The sequence below is a fragment of the Oncorhynchus tshawytscha genome, linkage group LG13 (assembly GCF_018296145.1).
Source record: "Oncorhynchus tshawytscha isolate Ot180627B linkage group LG13, Otsh_v2.0, whole genome shotgun sequence".
Classification (NCBI taxonomy): domain Eukaryota; kingdom Metazoa; phylum Chordata; class Actinopteri; order Salmoniformes; family Salmonidae; genus Oncorhynchus; species Oncorhynchus tshawytscha.
In genome coordinates, this window is record NC_056441.1 from 18,139,233 (window position 1) to 18,154,689 (window position 15,457).

Genomic DNA, 15,457 nt, shown 5'->3' on the forward strand with positions numbered 1-15,457 from the left:
CTGATGCTCCAGGTACTCAACTAGTCTAAAGAAGGCCAGTTTTATTGCTTCGTTAATCCGAACAAAAGTTTTCAGCTTGTTAACATAATTGCAAAAGGGTTTTCTAATGATCAATTAGCCTTTAAAATGATAAACTTGGATTAGCTTATACAACGTGACATTGGAACACAGGAGTGATGGTTGCTGATAATGGGCTTCTGTACGCCTATGTAGAAATTCCATTGAAAATCCACAGTTTCCAGCTACAATAGTCATTTACAACATTAACAATGTCTACACTGTATTTCTGATCAATTTGATCAGGACAAAAAATGTGCTTTTCTTTCAAAAACAAGGACATTTCTAAGTGACCCCAAACTTTTGAACGGTAGTGTACACCCTGTCCACATCCCTCCATCTTCCTAGAGCAAAACAACAGACATGTACGTATTCATGAGAGTCTTGCCATTCCACAGAGGGGTCCTTTTAGTGTGTAGCCCAAACAGTTGTGACGCTACAGACAGAAGTTGGCACTTCATACTAGTTTCAAGATGCTTGTGGGGGTCATAGAGCAGAATGGAGGACACCAATGTGTTCGTGAGAGTAAAATCTTTCCACAGAGGGGGTCATAGTATATAGGTCAAACCGTTCAGATGCGTTTTTGTGAGAAGACGGATTTTCAGGACATCTCATGGTCTCACAAACATTGCTTTAGCTCTGTCACCTTTCACCACAGATTCAGTGGATTAAGAAAAAACCAATGCAACATACCTTGCTTAAAGTGACAGAGGAGGTTAAGTACAATAGACCAACATAGGCTATTGTATTACGTCAAAGCTGTGTGCTGAATTACCTTGGTAGAGCATGGGTGGAGTAGGCACTGTGGTGCTGAATTACCTTGGTAGATCATGGGTGGACTAGGCACTGTGGTGCTGAATTAACTTGGTAGATCATGGGTGGAGTAGGCACTGTGGTGCTGAATTACCTTGGTAGAGCAAGGGTGGAGTAGGCACTGTGGTGCTGAATTACCTTGGTAGAGCATGGGTGGAGTAGACACTGTGGTGCTGAATTAACTTGGTAGAGCATGGGTGGAGTAGGCACTGTGGTGCTGAATTACCTTGGTAGATCATGGGTGGAGTAGGCACTGTGGTGCTGAATTACCTTGGTAGAGCATGGGTGGAGTAGGCACTGTGGTGCTGAATTACCTTGGTAGAGCATGAGTGGAGTAGGCACTGTGGTGCTGAATTACCTTGGTAGAGCATGAGTGGAGTAGGCACTGTGGTGCTGAATTACCTTGGTAGAGCATGGGTGGAGTAGGCACTGTGGTGCTGAATTACCTTGGTAGAGCATGGGTGGAGTAGGCACTGTGGTGCTGAATTACCTTGGTAGAGCATGAGTGGAGTAGGCACTGTGGTGCTGAATTACCTTGGTAGAGCATGGGTGGAGTAGGCACTGTGGTGCTGAATTACCTTGGTAGAGCATGGGTGGAGTAGGCACTGTGGTGCTGAATTACCTTGGTAGAGCATGGGTGGAGTAGGCACTGTGGTGCTGAATTACCTTGCTTTTTCCGCTACAGACCAATGCCTACTTACTTAAAACATGTTTTTTTGTTTTTAATTAGTCTAATAGTTTATACCCAGGAATAAGAGTGTTTGCTAACTCCGAGAATGATGGAAATGTTTGTGTGACTTTAATTAATTTTGTTCAGTGTGTGATTCTGATCAACAGACAGAGACAGAGAGAAAGAAAATATGCAGCGATAACCGATATGTCCCTGTCCCTTCAGGCAAAAAGTAATTTAGTTGTCAGCCGTGTGTCTTCACCCCTGTATTGTTATAATGTAAGCCTGATAAGAATTGCAAGAAAATATCTTTCAGTGTGTGTACTGCGTTCTCTATTTGCAGTGGTGTAAAGTACTTCATTAAAAATACTTTAAAGTACCACTTAAGTATGCATGCAACCACCATCTGGTTAGCTTAATATAAGGAAATTGAAATTATTTATACTTTTACTTTGATACTTAAGTATATTTTAAACCAAATACTTTTATACTTTTACTCAAGAAGAATTTTACTGACTGACTTTTACTTTTACTTGAGTCCTTTTCGATTGGTATCTTTACTTTTACTCAAGCATGATAGTTGGGTTCTTTTTCCATCACTGTCTATTTGTTTGTATGTGTGTGTGTCAGATGCCTGTTGACCTCTCCAGGTCCACAGTCTCACCTGCAGACAACTGAAAAGTCAACCACCTCCTCCACCTCCCCCTATCCCCTCCTTCATCCCTTTGTCCTTCCTCGCTTTCCTCTCCCCCAAGCACTCGTTATCATGTGAGCCATGAGGGCTCGATCCTAAGGACCGCAGGGACAATTCTAATGACTGCACTATGCTGTAACATCATTGTCAGACAGTGTGTGTGTGAGTGTCTAGGTGTGTCTGTGTATGCACACATACCAACGTGTGTGTGTCTTAATGACAGTGCCTGTCTTTAACTCCTCTGTCAGTCCCCCTCACCCCTCTCTCGTCCTGGCAGGGATCATCAGGACCCCTCTGCCCGTCGTGTCACCTGTGTCCTGCCGTCTTCAGTATCCTCTCCGATCTATAGACTGGCATTTAGCTCCTTGGCTGCTCGCGCCTCTGACATGCCCGCCGCAGCTGATATCCCAATTGGGAAGTTAATGCCACCGCGTGCAATATTAAGACAGGCAGGCAGATTCCAGCCTGTACTGAAGTGGCAGTTAGTCACTGGTGTTAGAGTGTTGGTGTGAATAGGGACAGGGGCTGTGTGTGTGTGTGGGTCGGTGTGTGTGTGTGGGTGGGTGAGTTGGTGCAGGCATGTGTGGTTGTGTGCTGTCTACACAAAGATAAGCGACAGGGAAAGACAGAGGCAGTGGGTTTGACATTCAGAGGTCAGTTTGTTAGGCTTGTGTGTATGAAAATGGACAAGTAGGAATACGTTTATTTTCAGTAAACTATCTGTCTCTGTCGGTCTAACATGAGTGTTGTCTGTGTAGTCAAAATTTTTTTCTTCATATGGCTCATTTGACATTAAACGGTTGTACAGATACAGTAGCTGTAACTCACAGTTATCCGTACACAGATAAGCCTAGTCCTGGACTCAAAAGGACTTTCAGTAGAGATTCTCCATTGAGCATGCTTTTGGGTCCAGGACTAGGTTTAATCTTAGTTCGAGAAACAAACCCAAGTACTTTCATCATAGAGCACCTTACTACGGAAGTCCAGAGAGGACATAAATAAAACAAGAAGATCACAACAACATTTGTTTTGTCGAGATCACGAGATAAACTCTATAAATAGGATTGGACATATTGATGATAGGTTGACAGTATGGCTGAGGTGGCAGAGCCCACGGTGGATCAGCGCATACGTTTTTATGGATTGTTAAACTAAGGGATGGTACATTTTATGCTAACATTTGTGTTTGGAGCTCATTGTCATTTTCTAAGTTAGAATGTTAGCAAGCTAAATGTCCCTTACCTTGAGCTAAGAGTTTGTTGGGCACTGACAGCTAATCTGCCTCCAAGTAGCTTTCCCCATGAAACAGCCTACAAGGCAGCGTCCTGACTTGTCAGCCTGAGGCTGAAATGGAATCTGATCAGAGTCACAAACCGGCGCGTAGCCCGTAACGAAAAGGGAGACAGCGTAGAGATCAAGGAATAACTCAAATATATGTATTAACTGAACTATATACAATTAACAATAGTGTATGTAGTCAGCAGTGTAAGTGAGTGGTTGCGTGCATTGATGTGATAGTGAGGGGTGTTGAAAGGTGCCAACGCAAACAAACAAAACAGCCACAAAAATGCCACAACCAGAATCCAACAGTGTGTCTGCATGGAGAGAGTCTCCTCAATGAATGGGGGAGAGGTGTATTTATCCCGGGACACACCCGGGCCCAGGTGTGTCCCATTTTGCTAAACTGTAAATTTAACTAGGCAAGTCAGTTAAGAACAAATTCTTATTTACAATGACGGCCTAGGAACAGTGGGTTAACTGCCTTGTTCAGGGGCAGAACAACCCATTTTTACCTTGTCAGCTCAGGGATTTTTTCTAGCAACCTTTCAGTTACTGGCCCAACACTCTAACCACCAGGCTACCTGCCGCACCAAATCATGGGAGACAGGGCTGCCTGCCAGGCATCGTTCAGGGCTTAAATGCCCCACAAGTGCATCAGATCAATGCAGCGGCAGACACAGGGCTCCTTGATGAGGTGGTTATTGTGCATGGTGCAACTGAACAAATGAATGGATGGTGCATGGTGCTTCTGATTATCTTGTGATCTCGACAAAACTACTTTTTTATGTTGTGATCATTTTATAGCTATCTTGTGATCAAGAAAAAACAACATTTTTTTTGTAGTGATCATGAGATAAAGAAGTTGTGATCTCTGAATTTGTATTAATGTATTCATATGTCCTCTCTGGACTTCTGTACTGTCACGGTCGTCATAAGGAGGAGACCAAGGCGCGTACATTCTAATTTATTAAACGAATGCAACACTGAACAAAACTATACAAAATAACAGAACGAACCTTGAAGCAATATGACTAGTTCGAACAGGCAACTAAACATAGAATAATAACCCACAAAACCAAAATGGAAAATGGCAACCTAAATAGGATCCCCAATCAGAGACAACGATAAACAGCTACCTCTGATTGGGAACCAATTCAGGCCACCATAGACCTACATATACCTAGACATACTAAAACCCCATAGATATACAAAAACCCTAGACAGGTGCAAAACACACATACCCACCCTCGTCACACCTTGACCTAACCAAAATAATAAAGATAACATAGATAACTAATGTCAGGCCGTGACATGTACCTTACTGAGTGTCTGTGTAGGAGAGGTCAGGATGAGAGGGAGTCTAGATGTTGACCTTCGGTTGACAGGTTAGCTTTTCGACTCAATCTGTGTGTGTGCTGTCTCCATAGTCACATGGTCCTGTGGGACCGCTTGTGTCCACTCCTGCATTGATGTGATTACACACTCATCTGCATACCTGACAGCATAGCCTGTCTATCTCTCTGGACTGATCCCCCTCCTCTCTCTCTCGCTGTCTCTCTCTCGCTGTCTCTCTCTCTCTCTCTCTCTCTCGCTCTCTGGGTCAATAGTGTGTGTGTTTGGGATTCAGGTGTCCTGGTTGTAGATAAACACCCTGTTAGAAAGATTAGCTCGCTGTTGTCCTATCAATGTAAACCTGGGATTAAGCCTAGCTCTCAGGAGACACACCATGTTAGCCCTGTTGTCCTGTCAATGTAAACCTGGGATTAAGCCTAGCTCTCAGGAGACACACCATGTTAGCCCTGTTGTCCTATCAATGTAAACCTGGGATTAAGCCTAGCTCTCAGGAGACACACCATGTTAGCCCTGTTGTCCTATCAGTGTAAACCTGGGATTAAGCCTAGCTCTCAGGAGACACACCATGTTAGCCCTGTTGTCCTATCAGTGTAAACCTGGGATTAAGCCTAGCTCTCAGGAGACACACCATGTTAGCCCTGTTGTCCTATCAATGTAAACCTGGGATTAAGCCTAGCTCTCAGGAGACACACCATGTTAGCCCTGTTGTCCCATCAGTGTAAATCTGGATTAAGCCTAGCTCTCAGAGACACACACCCTGTTGTCCCATCAGTGTAAACCTGGGATTAAGCCTAGCTCTCAGGAGACACACCATGTTAGCCCTGTTGTCCATCAGTGTAAACCTGGGATTAAGCCTAGCTCTCAGGAAACACACCATGTTAGCCCTGTTGTCCTATCAGTGTAAACCTGGGATTAAGCCAGCTCTCAGGAGACACACCCTGTTGTCCCATCAGTGTAAACCTGGGATTAAGCCTAGCTCTCAGGAGACACACCATGTTAGCCCTGTTGTCCTATCAGTGTAAACCTGGGATTAAGCCTAGCTCTCAGGAGACACCACCCTGTTGTCCTATCAGTGTAAACCTGGGATTAAGCCTAGCTCTCAGGAGACACACCATGTTAGCCCTGTTGTCCTATCAATGTAAACCTGGGATTAAGCCTAGCTCTCAGGAGACACACCATATTATCCCTGTTGTCCTATCAGTGTAAACCTGGGATTAAGCCTAGCTCTCAGGAGACACACCATGTTAGCCCTGTTGTCCTATCAATGTAAACCTGGGATTAAGCCTAGCTCTCAGGAGACACACCATGTTAGACCTGTTGTCCTATCAGTGTAAACCTGGGATTAAGCCTAGCTCTCAGGAGACACACCATGTTAGCCCTGTTGTCCCATCAGTGTAAATCTGGATTAAGCCTAGCTCTCAGGAGACACACCCTGTTGTCCCATCAGTGTAAACCTGGGATTAAGCCTAGCTCTCAGGAGACACACCATGTTAGACCTGTTGTCCTATCAGTGTAAACCTGGGATTAAGCCTAGCTCTCAGGAGACACACCATGTTAGCCCTGTTGTCCTATCAATGTAAACCTGGGATTAAGCCTAGCTCTCAGGAGACACACCATAATAGCCCTGTTGTCCCATCAGTGTAAATCTGGATTAAGCCTAGCTCTCAGGAGACACACCCTGTTGTCCCATCAGTGTAAACCTGGGATTAAGCCTAGCTCTCAGGAGACACACCATGTTAGCCCTGTTGTCCTATCAGTGTAAACCTGGGATTAAGCCTAGCTCTCAGGAGACACACCATGTTAGCCCTGTTGTCCTATCAATGTAAACCTGGGATTAAGCCTAGCTCTCAGGAGACACACCATGTTAGCCCTGTTGTCCCATCAGTGTAAATCTGGATTAAGCCTAGCTCTCAGGAGACACACCATGTTAGCCCTGTTGTCCTATCAGTGTAAACCTGGGATTAAGCCTAGCTCTCAGGAGACACACCATGTTAGCCCTGTTGTCCTATCAGTGTAAACCTGGGATTAAGCCTAGCTCTCAGGAGACATACCATGTTAGCCCTGCTGTCCTATCAGTGTAAACCTGGGATTAAGCCTAGCTCTCAGGAGACACACCCTATTGTTCTATCAGTGTAAACCTGGGATTAAGCCTAGCTCTCAGGAGACACACCATGTTAGCCCTGTTGTTCTATCAGTGTAAACCTGGGATTAAGCCTAGTTCTCAGGAGACACACACATTAGCAAGGATATGTCTCTCTGTGGATTTCTATACGTGCCCGTTTGTGTCCTAGCTATGATGTCTTTTGTATCCTTTCTGCATTACTTCATCTTTACCCCTACTTACCATGGAATATTCTGATGGTTTACCCCTACTATGCAGAGTACACAAAATCTTCTACTGCCCTGTCTGTTCTGTGTGAAATGACGCAGTTTAAACCGTGAACCACAATAGGGAATATGGCAGGTGAAGAGAGAGAGAAAGAGAAAGAGAGAGACAGCAACCGAGAGAGAGCAACCAGGGGAAAAGGGGAGCAGGGGGTATATGGAGGTTGTGATGAGTGGTCCAGTGTCAAAGGTCAGGCCCCCCTTTTGTTTCTCCTGCTTTGGGAGCCAGTCACGACACGGTCAGCCCTGGTCAGTGGAGGTTCAGGTGTCACTGAAACACAGCTGAGTGACGAGACCTCTCCTCCTCTACCCCACTTGGAACCTTTATCTGTCTCCCCTGCACCCCTCTGGTCCACCCCCTCTCTGCCTCCCTTTCATCAACCCTACTTGGAGCCCCCCCTCTCCTCCACCCTACTTGGAGCCCCCCTCTCCTCTACACTACTGGGAGCCAACCCTACTTGGAACCCCCTCCTCAACCCTACTTGGAGCTCCCCCTCTCCTCCACCCTACTTGGAACCCCCCTCCTCCACCCTACTTGGAGCTCCCCCTCTCCTCCACCCTACTTGGGAGCCCCCTCTCCTCAACCCTACTTGGAGCCCCCCTCCTCTCCACCCTACTGGGAGCCCCCTCTCCTCAACCCTACTTGGAGCCCCCTCTCCTCCACCCTACTGGGAGCCCCCCTCTCCTCAACCCTACTTCGAGCCCCCACTCTCCTCTACCCTACTTCGAGCCCCCACTCTCCTCAACCCTACTTGGAGCCCCCTCTCCTCAACCCTACTTCGAGCCCCCACTCTCCTCTACCCTACTTGGAGCCCCCACTCTCCTCTACCCTACTGGGAGCCCCCTCTCCTCAACCCTACTTGGAGCCCCCTCTCCTCTACCCTACTGGGAGCCCCCTCTCCTCAACCCTACTTCGAGCCCCCACTCTCCTCTACCCTACTTCGAGCCCCCACTCTCCTCTACCCTACTTCGAGCCCCCACTCTCCTCTACCCTACTTCGAGCCCCCACTCTCCTCTACCCTACTTCGAGCCCCCACTCTCCTCTACCCTACTGGGAGCCCCCTCTCCTCAACCCTACTTGGAGCCCCCCTCTCCTCTACCCTACTTCGAGCCCCCCTCTCCTCAACCCTACTTGGAGCCCCCTCTCCTCAACCCTACTTGGAGCCCCCCTCTCCTCTACCCTACTGGGAGCCCCCCTCTCCTCTACCCTACTTCGAGCCCCCCTCTCCTCTACCCTACTTCGAGCCCCCTCTCCTCTACCCTACTTCAAGCCCCCTCTCCTCTACCCTACTGGGAGCCCCCTCTCCTCAACCCTACTTTGGAGCCCCTCTCCTCCACCCTACTTGGAGCCCCCTCTCCTCTACCCTACTTGGAACCTTCATCTGCCCCTCTCACCTTCCCGCTCTGCCTCTACCTCAACCTGTCCACCCTCTGCCTGGCTCTTGTCTACACCTCTTGAACCCCTAATTTCCTCTTCTTTCTTTCCCTTATCTGCTCCCCCGCCCCCCGCCCCCTGACTCTTCCTCCCCCTCTCCCCTCCCCCTCTTACCTTACACTGTCCGTTTCCTCACTCTCTCTCATCTTCATCTCCTCCCCAGCATCCCCAATCTAAACATGACTACAGTGTTTCACTCAGCAGGCTGGCTGACTGGGGCAGCTCTCTGGGGTCTCATGCCTTCAGTCTGCATTCACACACTGTTTGTCTGCTTCCCTCTACACTTACACGCACACCGGATACATACCTCAACATACTCACGTACACACACATATACACACACTCACGCATACAGAAAACACACACCCACACACATACTCAAACATGCACACACGCTCTCCCTCTCCATTTCTCTCTGTCTCACACACACCCACGTGCATGCATTGACGCACACACACACACACACACACACACACACACACACACACACACACACACACACACACACACACACACACACACACACACACACACACACACACACACACACACACACATCAAAAGGCGTGGTTGTGGTTGGGTGATATCTGAAAGTTGTTTGAGTTAGACTGTGTTATAATGCTCTTAGGTTGACAGAGTTGACCAGGCCAGTCGTAGTACTTTGTGAGCATGTTTGACTATGTCATAGGGCTCCTTATTGATAGAGCAACCATGGTAGCAACACAACATGGTAGCATCACTAAACATGGTACAAACATCATTGGGCACAGACAACAGCACAAAGGGCAAGAAGGTAGAGACAACAATACATCATGTAAAGCAACCACAACTGTCAGTACGAGTGTCCATGATTGAGTCTTTGAATGAAGAGATTGAGATAAAACTGTCCAGTTTGAGTGTTTGTTGCAGGTCGTTCCAGTCATTAGCTGCAGCGCACTGAAAAGACGAGCGACTCAGGGATGTGTGTGCTTTGGGGACCTTTAACAGAATGTGACTGGCAGAATGTGTGTTGTATGTGGAGAATGAGGGCTGCAGTAGATATCTCAGATAGGGGTGAGTGAGGCCTAAGAGGGTTTTATAAATAAGCATCAACCAGTGGGTCTTGCGACGGGTATACAGCGATGACCAGTTTACAGAGAAGTATAGAGTGCAGTGATGTGTCCTATAAAGAACATTGGTGGCAAATCTGATGGCCAAATGGTAAAGAACATCTAGTCGCTCGAGAGCACCCTTACCTGCCTATCTATAAATGACGTCTCCGTAATCTAGCATGGGTAGGATGGTCATCTGAATCAGGGTTAGTTTGGCAGCTGGGGTGAAAGAGGAGCGATTACGATAGTCTACATTTAGCTTTAGCCTGCAGCTTTTATATGTGCTGAGAGAAGAACATATGAGGTGACTACCTCAAGCTCTAACCCCTCAGAGGTAGTAATAACACCTGTGAGAAGAGGGGCATTCTTCTTACCAAACCACATGACCTTTGTTTTGGAGGTGTTCAGAACAAGGTTAAGGGTAGAGAAAGCTTGTTGGACACTAAGAAAGCTTTGCTGGAGAGCATTTAACACAAAATCTGGGGAGGGGCCAGCTGAGTATAAGACTATAATCTGCATATAAATGGATGAGAGAACTTCCTTCTGTCTGAGCTATGTTGTTGATGTAAATTGAGAAGAGCGTGGGGCCTAGGATTGAGCCTTGGGGTACTCTCTTGGTGACAGACAGTGGCTGAGACAACAGATTTTCTGACTTTATACACTGCAATCTTTGAGAAAGGTAGTTAGCAAACCAGGACAATGACCCCTCAGAGACACCGATACTCCTTAGCCGACCCACAAGAACGGAATGGTCTACCGTAGCAAAAGCGCTGGCCAAGTCAATAAAAAGAGCAGCACAACATTGCTTAGAATCAAGGGCAATGGTGATGTCATTGAGGACCTTTAAGGTTGCAGTGACACATCCATAACCTGAGTGGAAACCAGATTGCATACCAGAGAGAATACTATAGACATCCTGAAAGCCAGTCAGTTGATTATTGACAAGTTTTCCAACACTTTTGATAAACAGGGCAAAATAGTAATAGGCCTTTAACAGTTAGGATCAGCTTGATCTCCCCCTTTAAATAAAGGACGAACCTTAACTGCCTTCCAAGCAATGGGAACCTCCAAAATCAAGTATGGATAGGTTAGCATGGTTAATATCTTGTCATATTAAAATGTGGTGGACTCTTATCAAAAGATCGACCGTTGAATTTGGCTGACCAGGTCAAAAAACTTAAGATGTTGACCACATGTCAGGATGTTTTGACCAGGGTTGATGATGTCGTGACTTGCTTTTAGGTTGACCGTTCATGACGATGTCATAACCTTGTCATAATGTGTCATAATGCTCTGTGTCAATAGCTTGGCTATTACCACGTCATAATGTACTAACATCATAGGCTACCTCTGACTGTATTCAGATGGGACATTCAGTGTACAGACTGTTATGCTTGTTCTAGTACATAAGAGGCATAGGTTTGAAGTCTGTCATAGTCTTAGGTTGTCTCAAATAGCACACTATTCCCTATATAGTGCCCTCATTTTGACAGGGCTCTGGTCAAACGTTGTGCACTAAATAAGGTATCATTTGGGATGCATGTTTATTTTCACCACCTGTTGACTGGTTGGATTGCCTGGGGAAACTGTGAACACACACTCGCTGCCCATACCTACAGAGTCAGGTGTACGCCTCAAGTGATAGGGCTGACAGTAGTTTGTTCTGTTGTGCTTTTAACTGAACAAGTCCTCTATATTTAAAGCCTGTCAGCCAGAGGGCTGGAGAGAGAGACAGAGAGAGAGAGAGAGAGAGAGTGAGAGAGAGAGAGAGAGATAGGGGAGAAAGAGTTCCCAGAATTTTTCCCAGACATCTTTGTTCCCGCAGCTACATCTAAAAATAAACTTGCGTTGCTCACCATTTCTGATCACATTCTGTGCTTTGCGTGTGAGTGTATCTTTTGTTGTGTTGTAGTAGCTATACCCCAGACTGATTTTAGAGGAGTAGGAGTGCTTCAAACCAAGCCCACAAATACTAACCCACTGCTACCAAAAGTTCCAGTTCCAGAATGCACCGTCTTCAGAAGACATACAGGGAGTTCTAAGAGAGAGATGCCACCACTGTTTCACTTTAACAACAGAATATGTTGATCTTGTTGCATAAACCAATGGTTGTTCCCGAGGCACGTCAGTCCCATAAAGGTTCAAGGGAAACTATTCTAATCAGAGCTTGTTCATAAAACAGCAACTCACTAAGGTCATCTAGTGTCACATTCACAACAGGGAGATAGGGAGTGTGTGTGTGGTGGGGTGGAGTGGGGGGGCTCGATCTCTTGACTACCTTCATTCTCTCCATTCTCTATCGCTTTCTTTCTCTGTCATCTCATTTTGTCTCATTTGTGTGCTAGTTTAACACACACATACTCAAACATATACACACACTCTCTTTCTCTTTCGCTCTCGCTCTCTCTCTCTCTCTCTCTCCCTCTCTCTCTGTCTCACACACACACACACACACACACACACACACACACACACACACACACACACACACACACACACACACACACACACACACACACACACACACACACACACACACACACACACACACATGCATGCACATAAACACACACACACACACATGGCGACACAGTGGTGTGTGACCGGATGATCCTTGGGCCGATTGGCTGCATTGATTATTGGGCCTGAGGCTCGTGGAGTGGCAACAGTAATTAGGCCTTTTGGTGTGGATTAGCTGAGAGAAAGGTCAACCACTCAACATCACTGGCAGGACAGGGAGGAGGGAGTGGAGAGGGGAGGAGGGGGAGGAGGGGGAGGGGAGATGAGGGAGTGGAGTGGAGTGGAGAGGGGAGGAGGGGGAGAGGGGAGGGGGAGAGGGGAGGAGGGAGTGGAGAGAGGGGGAGAGGGGAGGAGGTGGAGGAAGGGGAGGAGTGGAGAGGGGAGAGGGGAGAAGGGGAGGAAGGGGAGAGGGGAGGAGGGGGAGGAGTGGATAGGGGGGAGGGGGGGGAAGGGGAGGGAGGGGAGGAGGAGGGGGAGGAAGGGGGGAGGGGGAGAGGGGAGGAAGGGGAGGAGGGGGAGAGGGGGAGGAAGGGGAGGAGAGGGGAGGGGAGAAAGGGGAAGAGGGGAGGAAGGGGAGGAGGTGGAGGGGAGAAGGGGGGGGAGGAGGAGGGGGAGGAGGGGAGGGGGAGGAGGGGGAGGAAGGGGAGGAAGGAGAGGGGGAGGAAGGGGAGGAGTGGAGAGGGGAGAAAGGGGGAGAGGGGAGGAGGGGGGAGGAAGGGGAGGAGGGGGGAGGGGAGGAGGGGAGGAAGGGGAGAGGGGAGGAGGGGGAGGAAGGGGGAGAGGGGAGGAGGGGGAGAGGGGAGGAGGGGGACTAATAATAATAACTACACATTCACATTGAGTTTTTCTGTTTTTAGTCTATAGCTAACACGTACGTCCCTTTTCATTAAGGTATAGAGCGCCACCATACTGTGTCTTATGTGAATTTCTGTCTCTCTACCCCCCTCTCTCTTCCTCTCTCGTCTGCAGAATGAGATAGGTTCACAGCCTGAAGTCAAGGGTCAGAGTGTTTCTGAGAAGATGGAGGCCTCCAGAGTGTAACCTGGATAAACATCTCTGACAGAGGGAACTGGATCATGCCTTACTTTTTCTTTTCTTTTTCTTTTGTCTGTCTTCTCATTTTTTCTCCCCTGTAGAACTAGTGTGCAGAGGGAAGTCATGTTAGCCTCACTCACTGTTGATGTTGATGGGGAAGCTGTTTGAATTATACTGCCTGGTTCCTTTGGGTGTACTGCAATATGTACAATAATGTAATGAAAGATGTCAATATATTTATGATGAACTGTATGGTAATCTTTTATAAAATGTTATAAAATATTGTTTATTCATTAATATTCTACCTTCTATGTTATGGCTATACCTGGAGGCAAATAAAGGATAACTGAATTATATACAGACTAGATTGTGTATTACTTGATTGCATGTCAGTTCTTAACCATCATCAGATCATCCGACTGTGAGTAAGACAGGGAGAGGGAGCTCAGTAATTGTGCAGTGCTGCAGCATTCTTAGTGGTGAGATCATACAAGTGTCTCAGAACTTATCCTGGCAAAAATGCCAGACGAGGAGAAACTTGTGGGTTGTGTAGGTGTATGTACATGTACAGTACCAGTCAATTGTTTGGACACACCTACTAATGTAGGATTTGTCATTATTTTTTTACTATTTTCTACATTGTTGAATAGTAGTGAAGACATCAACACTATGAAATAACACATATGGAATCATGTAGTAAATAAAAAAGTGTTAAACAAATCAAAATATACATTTGATAATCTTCAAAGTAGCCAACCTTTGCCTTGATGACAGCTTTGCACACTCCTGGCATTCTCTCACCCAGCTTCATGAGGTAGTCACCTGGAATGCATTTCAATTAACAGGTGCGCCTTGTTAAAAGTTAATTTGTGGAATTTCTATCCTTCTTAATGCATTTGAGCCAATCAGTTCTGTTGTGACAAGTTAGGGGTGGTATACAGAAGATGGCCCTATTTTGTAAAATACCAAGTCCATATTATAGCAAGAACAGCTCAAATAAGCAAAGAGAAACGACAGTCCATCATTACTTTAAGACATGAATGTCAGTCAATCCGGAACATTTCTAGAACTTTTAAAGTTTCTTCAAGTGCAGTCGCAAAAACCATCAAGCGCTATAATGAAACTGACTCTCATGAGGACCGCCACAGGAATGGAAGACCCAGAGTTACCTCTGCTGAAGAGGATAAGTTCATGAGAGTTAATAGTCTCTGAATTTGCCCAAATAAATGCTTAACAGAGTTAAAGTAACAGACACATCTCACCATCAACTGTTCAGAGGAGACTGCGTGAATCAGGCCTTCATGGTCAAATTGCTGCAAAGAAACCACTACTAAAGGACACCAAAAATAAGAAGAGACTTGCTTGGGCCAAGAAACACAAGCAAATGACATTAGACCAGTGAAAATCTGTCCTTTTGCCTGATGAGTCGAAATGTTTTATTTTTGGTTCCAACTGTCGTGTCTTGTTGAGACGCATGGTAGGTGAATGGATGATCTCCGCATGTGTGGTTCCCACCGTGAAGCATGGAAGAGGAGGTGTGATGGTGTGGGGGTGCTTTGCTGGTGACACTGTCTGTGATATATTTAGAATTCAAGGCACACTTAAACAGCATGGCTACCACAGCATTCTGCAGTGATACACCATCCCATCTTTGTTTTTCAACAGGACAATGACCCAAAACACACCTCCAGGCTGTGTAAGGGCTATTTGACTAAGGAGAGTGATGGAGTGCTGCATCATATGACCTGTCCTCCACAATCACCCGACCTCAACCCAGATGGTTTGGGATGAGTTGGACCTCAGAGTGAAGGAAAAGTAGCCAACAAGTGCTCAGCATATGTGGGAACACCGTCAAGACTTTTGGAAAAGCATTCCTCATGAAGCTGGTTGAGAGAATACCAAGAGAGAATGTCAAGGCAAAGGGTGGCATCTTTGAAGAATCTCAAATATAAAATATATTTTGATTTGTTTAACACTTTTGTAGTTACTACCTGATTTCATATGATTTATTCCATAGTTGTGATGTCTTCACTATTATTCTACAATGTAGAAAATAGTCAAATAAATAAATACTCTGCAGTGAGTAGGTGTGTCCAAACTTTTGACTGGTACTGTACATGTGC

General features: G+C 46.4%; 1 long non-coding RNA gene across 1 annotated transcript in view; it reads left to right on the plus strand.

The window, feature by feature from the left end:
- LOC112265868 overlaps positions 1–13,664 on the plus strand; it is a 37,201-nt gene extending 23,537 nt beyond the window's left edge. The window contains exon 3 of the long non-coding RNA XR_002955825.2: positions 13,269–13,664. This is a non-coding gene — a long non-coding RNA (uncharacterized LOC112265868). The remainder of the gene's footprint in view (positions 1–13,268) is intronic.
- Positions 13,665–15,457: the final 1,793 nt, after the last annotated feature.